This window comes from Chaetura pelagica, unplaced genomic scaffold (genome assembly GCF_000747805.2).
Source record: "Chaetura pelagica isolate M959 unplaced genomic scaffold, ChaPel_1.0 scaffold704, whole genome shotgun sequence".
NCBI lineage: Eukaryota > Metazoa > Chordata > Aves > Apodiformes > Apodidae > Chaetura > Chaetura pelagica.
In genome coordinates, this window is record NW_009952994.1 from 141513 (window position 1) to 147740 (window position 6228).

A 6228-nucleotide genomic window follows, 5' to 3' on the forward strand; every position below is an offset into this window, starting at 1 on the left:
ACCCGGGCGAGCGGTACCAGGCAGGACAGCAGCCAAGGACTTGTTTCGATGGCCAAGGCTGCTTTTTTCCCTGCCCAGCTGAACAGCCTGGGAGCCTGCACAATCTCTGTTTCTCCTCAGACAGAGCAGGCTGCAGCTGGTGCCTTTTTGGAAGAATGTGAGGGCCTGCCTGGAGAGGCTCTGAAGTCTCAGCTGGGATCCCTCCCTGTGCCCTGCTCACATCCCTCTGCTCAGTGCTGTCCAGCCTGGGGCAGCCAGGCAGTCACAGCTCTCCAAGTGGGCACCCTGGGCACATCAGTGCTTGGCATTTAACATAATCCAAACTGCAGAAAATGGTATGAATTGTGGCTGAAAACTCTGTGGAGCCATTGTCAAAATACTTGTATAACCTATCTCCTGCTTTTTGTTCCTAAGAGAGGTGATTTGTGTGCTTCCAGCTTCATGAGAATCCCATTGTTCTTCCTGATTTACTGGGGCTGTTGGTACCTCCATCAGTGCCACTGTGGCCTTGCAATCTGGACTTGATGTATCATTTTTATTCCTCTGATTTATCTGCCTATATTCCTTTTTTTTTTTGTGAATCTTGCAACCTGATACATCATTTCACCAGGCAGGACAACACACTGAGTTTTTAATTGGCACTGGGGAGCCAACAGGACAAGGTTACCTGAGTGGGAACACAGAGGTTGGATTGTCTGTGCTACGTCTGTGCTGGTGGTCTTGCTTCTTTCCTCCAGTTTGATATAAAAACAAATAACTAATAGAATGTATGTTGGGGTGGTTAGAAAACAAGTAACAAAAGGAATTGGGCTGCATTCCTACTTGTTAGCCATGGCACTTAGTAGTCATGTGTTTTAAGGCTGGTTTGGGATTGAACTAATAGGTTTGCAGCTTCTCATCTCTTTTTCAAGGCAGGTAAAGACTCCTCTGTGGGACTGCTCTGTTTCTGGAGAAGTGTAAATCAAGGCAGGTAGAGCTGACTGGAAATGTGTTCCAAAGGAAATAAAAATTCCATATCCCTTCTGGTTTGAGGGCTGGTGGTTCCCACCTGTGAGTGATGCCTGTGAAGTGTGTCCTTTTGTTCAATGGGAGGGCCTGAAACTGTGGCCACTGCAGCCAGTGTCTGTGCAGCCTGCAGGAGGAGGAGGAGGATCAGGGCAGCTGAAGGAGCAGCAGCTGGTCCAGCCAGGTCCCAGCTGTGCTGGGAGGGAAGGTGTACCAGGGCTGGAGAACTTCAGAATTGCTTTTCTGATGCAGAGCTGCCTGGTTTAGACCCAAGGCTGTGCCATTTCTCAGCTGTTCTGCTTCACTCAGGAGTGGACTGGCTTGCCCATACCCATGAGCTTTTGGTTCAGTGCAGGACTATCAGTTTGTATCAGTCTTGAAGGGCAAGGCCAATTGTACAGCTGGTTCAAAACTTTGAAGGCCATCAACAACAACTTGGAGCCTGCCCAAGCTCAGGAATTAGAGAAGATAATTAGTTTTAACAGGATATAAGAAGAGCTGCCCTGGGTGAGACCAGAGGCCTGGATGGCAGGGAGAGATAGAGAAGGTATAGAAACAAGCACTCCCAAGAGGGCTTGTTGGTAGGATTTTTCCTTTCAGTAGGAGCAAGGTACATGCTTCCCCACCCTTGGTGCTGGCTCAGACCTTTTGGTGATCTGAGCTCTTCAAGTGGTGTTTAGTCTTTGACCACTTGTGAATTGAACCAGCACACTGAGCATCTGTCAGAGCCAGACACCACTTGGGGTGGAAAAGCAAATGAAGAACATCCAGAGTCATCCAGACAGGTTAGTGACCTCTGAGTCTGTGTCAGCTGAAGAACAGGGCAAGTAACAGTGACATTTCCTGAGATAGCTTCTGGTTCCTGGCGTGGAAACAGAGAGGCCATTGCTGTTCTTGGCAAGGAAAGAGCAGAGTCTGTGACTGGGAGCAGGACTGGGGTGGCAGGAATAAACTGAGTTTGGGACTATAGGATCAAGCTTTATCTGGGGGGAAATGGGTTCCTGGAGGACCTGAGAACACAGAATTGTCTGTCTGGAGCAGCCACTGAAGTCTGTGCAAACCAGCAGCTGCTGCTTTCCCCACTAGAAACCAGTATGTGTCTGCCCCCCCAGCCCAGGGGCTCTGGCAGCCCCGGGCCTGGGTTACAGCTGGGGAAGGGAGAGGGATGTTGAAACTGGGTTTGCTGCAGCCCTCTGGGTGGGAGGGCAGTGTCTGTGGAAACCAGGGACCTGGGTACAGCCCCTGCCGGCACCGCCCGTGTGCTGGGCACACAGCAGGAACACAGCCTGGGAAATCCTGCCTCCCGGTGCCCACAGAGAGCTCTCGGGGCTGCTCAGCATCTTGGCAGCGTGAGCAGAGCAGGCTGAGCTGCAGGGAACCAGCTCAACCCGCAGGGCAGATTCTCAGCACAACGTTTCTCCGCGGCAGGAGCTGCTTCCCGGGGCAGTTTCAGCGCCCCTGAGCCCCCCGGGGCTGCTGAAGCTCCTCAGCCCCCCCAGCGCGGCCCTGGGACTGACAACCCTGTAAAAAGCAGCAGTTCCTGCGGGGCCGGGGCCGTGCAGAGCTGCTCCCGTCCCGGGAGAGGGCAGCCAGCCTGCAGGGTCCTGCAGGAAAGCTGGGGAGGGGCTTCTTATAAAGGCTTGGAGTCCTAGGATGGGGCTGCACCGTTTGGAGCTGAACGAGGGGTGTTTAGAGGAGATGGCAGGAAGAGCTGCTGTCTCGGGAGGTGCTGAGGTGCTGGCTGGGCTGGGGCTGCTGGTCCTGCAGGTGCCCTTGGTGCTCCTGCAGGTGTCCTTGGTGCTCCTGCTCCTGCAGGTGTCCTTGGTGCTCCTGGTCCTGGAGGTGTCTTTGGTGCTCCTGGTCCTGCAGGTGCCCTTGGTGCTCCTGGTCCTGCAGGTGCCCTTGGTGCTCCTGCTCCTGCAGGTGTCCTTGGTGCTCCTGGTCCTGCAGGTGTCCTTGGTGCTCCTGCAGGTGCCCTTGGTGCTCCTAGTCCTGCAGGTGTCCTTGGTGCTCCTGGTCCTGCAGGTGTCCTTGGTGCTCCTGCAGGTGCCCTTGGTGCTCCTGGTTCTGGAGGTGTCTTTGGTGCTCCTGCTCCTGCAGGTGCCCTTGGTGCTCCTTCCTGGCTGCTGCTCCCAGAACTCGGGGCTGTTGTTTTCCAGAGGTGCCTCAGCCCTGCAGTTCTCAGCACTCCCACGAGTGTGGCAGATTCCAGCAACCTGATAGGGAACCACTGCAGGTCCAGAGGCAGGAGCTGCTAAGGGTGTCTCTGGCTGCAGCTCCTGTCTGGTTTCCCCAGCCAAGAGCCCGATCTCAGAAGAAGCTGTGAGGGCCACTGCCTCTGGTTTTAAGGCAGGGATAAATCCTGCTTGGGAGGGCACTGAGCTGAAGTGCTCACTCTCTGCCCTGTGCTAATGCAAGCCACATGCTAACGCGCCTGCAACACAAGCCTCTAACAGCCTGCCAGCCAAGAGCCATGGAAAATGTACAGTGCCAGGGAGAAAAAAAAGCAGGAGATGTGCTGGCTGTCTGCAGCAATCCAGGGCACCCTGACAGATCTGTGCATGGGTGGGTAAGGCCAGAACACCCCACGTCACCCCACTAGCAGGTCACAGGTTTTGGCAGTCTTGTCCACATTTTCTCTGTGTCCCCAAATGTGGCAGCCTGGGTGAGCACAGGAGCAAAGACCCCAATCCTGTTTTTTTCCCTAGCTGTGAGCAATTTCCAGGGCTCAGGAGGAGTGTCCAAAAGCAAGTGATGCATTGGATTGGGACTGATACCTTCGTGGCTGCTGCAGGTGGGGAGCTTAGCTCCAAGGTTACTTAAAAGCAGGAGAAATGCAGACAAGCCTGTTGAACTGCTGATTTCCAAATGCTTCCCTAAACACACAGCTGTGCCAGGCTCTCATCAATTATCACCCTGTGCTGTCAGACATTCTGCCATATATCCTTCAGCTGAAGCTCTTTACTCCTTCTGCCCCTGGAAGGGTCTTCCAGAAGCTTCCCAAGAGAGAATTTTAGTCTCACTGTTCTCCAGACCTATTTATAACCCTTTGTACTGGTCTGGTGGAGCAGTCCTGGCTGTCATGTCTCTTGTGTTTTTCCTCTACTTCCATCTAGTGATTCAAACTGGAGGAGTGGGCTCAGACTGGAGGAGTGGGTCAAAAAAAGGAACCTTATGAATGTCAACAGGGATAAGGGTAAAGTCTTGCAGCTGGGAACACATCACCCAGTAGTGCAGTTCACACTGGGATCCACTTGGCTGGAGAGCAGCCCTGTTGAAAGGGACCTGGAGGTCTGGGTGGATAACAGGCTGAACATGAGTGCACAGTGTCCTGCAGTGGCAAAGAAACCACCGGGATGCTTGGGCTGCATCACCAAGAGCATCCCCAGCAGAGATAAAGGAGTCATCATCCTGCTTTACTCAGCACTTGTCACACCACGCTGGGGTGTTGTGTTCAGTTCTGGTCCCTGCTCTACAAGAATGATTTGAGCAGGCTGGAGAGGGTCCAGAGAAGGGCCACAGGGATGATAAGAGGACTGGAAAACCTGCCAGATGAGGAAAAGCTGAGAAAACTGGGCTTGTTCAGCTTTGAAAAGAGAAAGCTCAAGGGGAGACCTTATTACCATGTTCCTGTGCTTAAAGGGTGGCTCCCAAGAAGCTGGAGACTCCCTGTTAATAAGAGTCACATGAAAAAGACAAGGGACAATGGGCACATGTTGCTCCTGGGGAGATTCCCATTGGACACAAGAGGGAATTTTTCCCCATGAGGACAGTCAAACATTGTCTCCCAAGGGAAGTGGTAGATTCCCCCACACTGAACAGTTTTAAGTCTCAGCTGGACAGGGGGCTGAGCCACCTCATATCAGCTGGAGTATTATCTAGAAAGGTTGGACCAGCTGATCCTTGATCACATCCAGGCATTCTGGGATTCAGCTTCTGGCAGGTGGCACCTTCATCAAGCTAAAGAGTGGATTTGGACAGGAAAGCAGAAGAAAGAACCAACCATACATCAAATCCAAGCTGCTGAAGCAGGCAGTGCTGTGACAGCAGCACCTCTGGCTGAGCTCTAGAACAGCTCTGGTGACCAGGGAATCTCTGATGCAGGAGAAGGGAAGATAAGTAGCATGGTTGGTTGTTACTAAGAATACAATTACCCATATGCTAACGATTGCCTGCCTGATAGGATTACCAATAAAGACAAACCACAGTGAGGATCATGCCTTCACTTCCTTCCTCCCACCCCAGGGGGGGATTTAATCCCATCTTTGCTCATGCTTTGTTTTTAGCCAGTCAATAAAAATCTCTGCTGCTGGAGATACCACCCAAAGCCTTTCCCCTTTCCCTGGAGGAAAGTTTGGGGCTGGATTCCCGTGTCAGCTCCCCTTGCACACAGCTGGGAGAAAGCTCCGTGCTGGTTTTACCCCGACAGGAATAGCTTAGGCCTTCTAATTCCAGCCTGCTTTGTGAAAGGTTGGCTAATCCTCCCAGCAGCCTCAGGAGGCAGGAAATCCTTGGTGGCCGTGTCTGGAAGGACCTGACCTCCCCTCGGCCAACCTCCCTGCCAGTTTGCAATGACTTCTGGGCACCTCCCATTTTTCTGGAACTCCCTATTTTTTCAGACCCCCGGGCAGCAAAGTGCACAGGGGGAGGCTCTTGTACCCAGACTCAGGGTGTGGGTGCAAGGGCAGCTCCTGGCACAGGTGTGCCACAGGTATGGGCTGCAGCTCCCGGGGAAGGTGGGTGATGCTGTGAAGCTTGGGGAAGGTGTGCTGCTGGATGTGTTCCCGTGCGATGGGCGATCCCCTTGGCAGGGGGGTTGGACTAGAGGATCTTTCGGGGTCCCTTCCAACCCCTGGGATCCCGGGAAGCTCCTCACGGAGGAGTGTGGGACAGGACAGCTTTCCCCCTGCTCCCCAGCCAAAGGCTAACGAGGTGCAAAGGCTCATGAAGCATTTCCTGGGGGGATCATTAGCTCCTTTAGCACCACCTGGGGACATTCCTGCCCCCTCCCCCAGCTCCCCAAGCAGCACCCGGGGGGGGACACAGAGCTGAGGCCACTGAGACCTTCCCGAGCCCGTTACCAACGATGTAACGTGTGAGCAAAGCACAACAGGGCTGGGAATGACTTTCTGGATGTCTCTAATGAAAGATCCCCCCCATCCCGAGCCGGACACCGGCATCCCCCTGGCTGGCCCCCTTGCCCAAAGCCCACGCGTGGCTGCG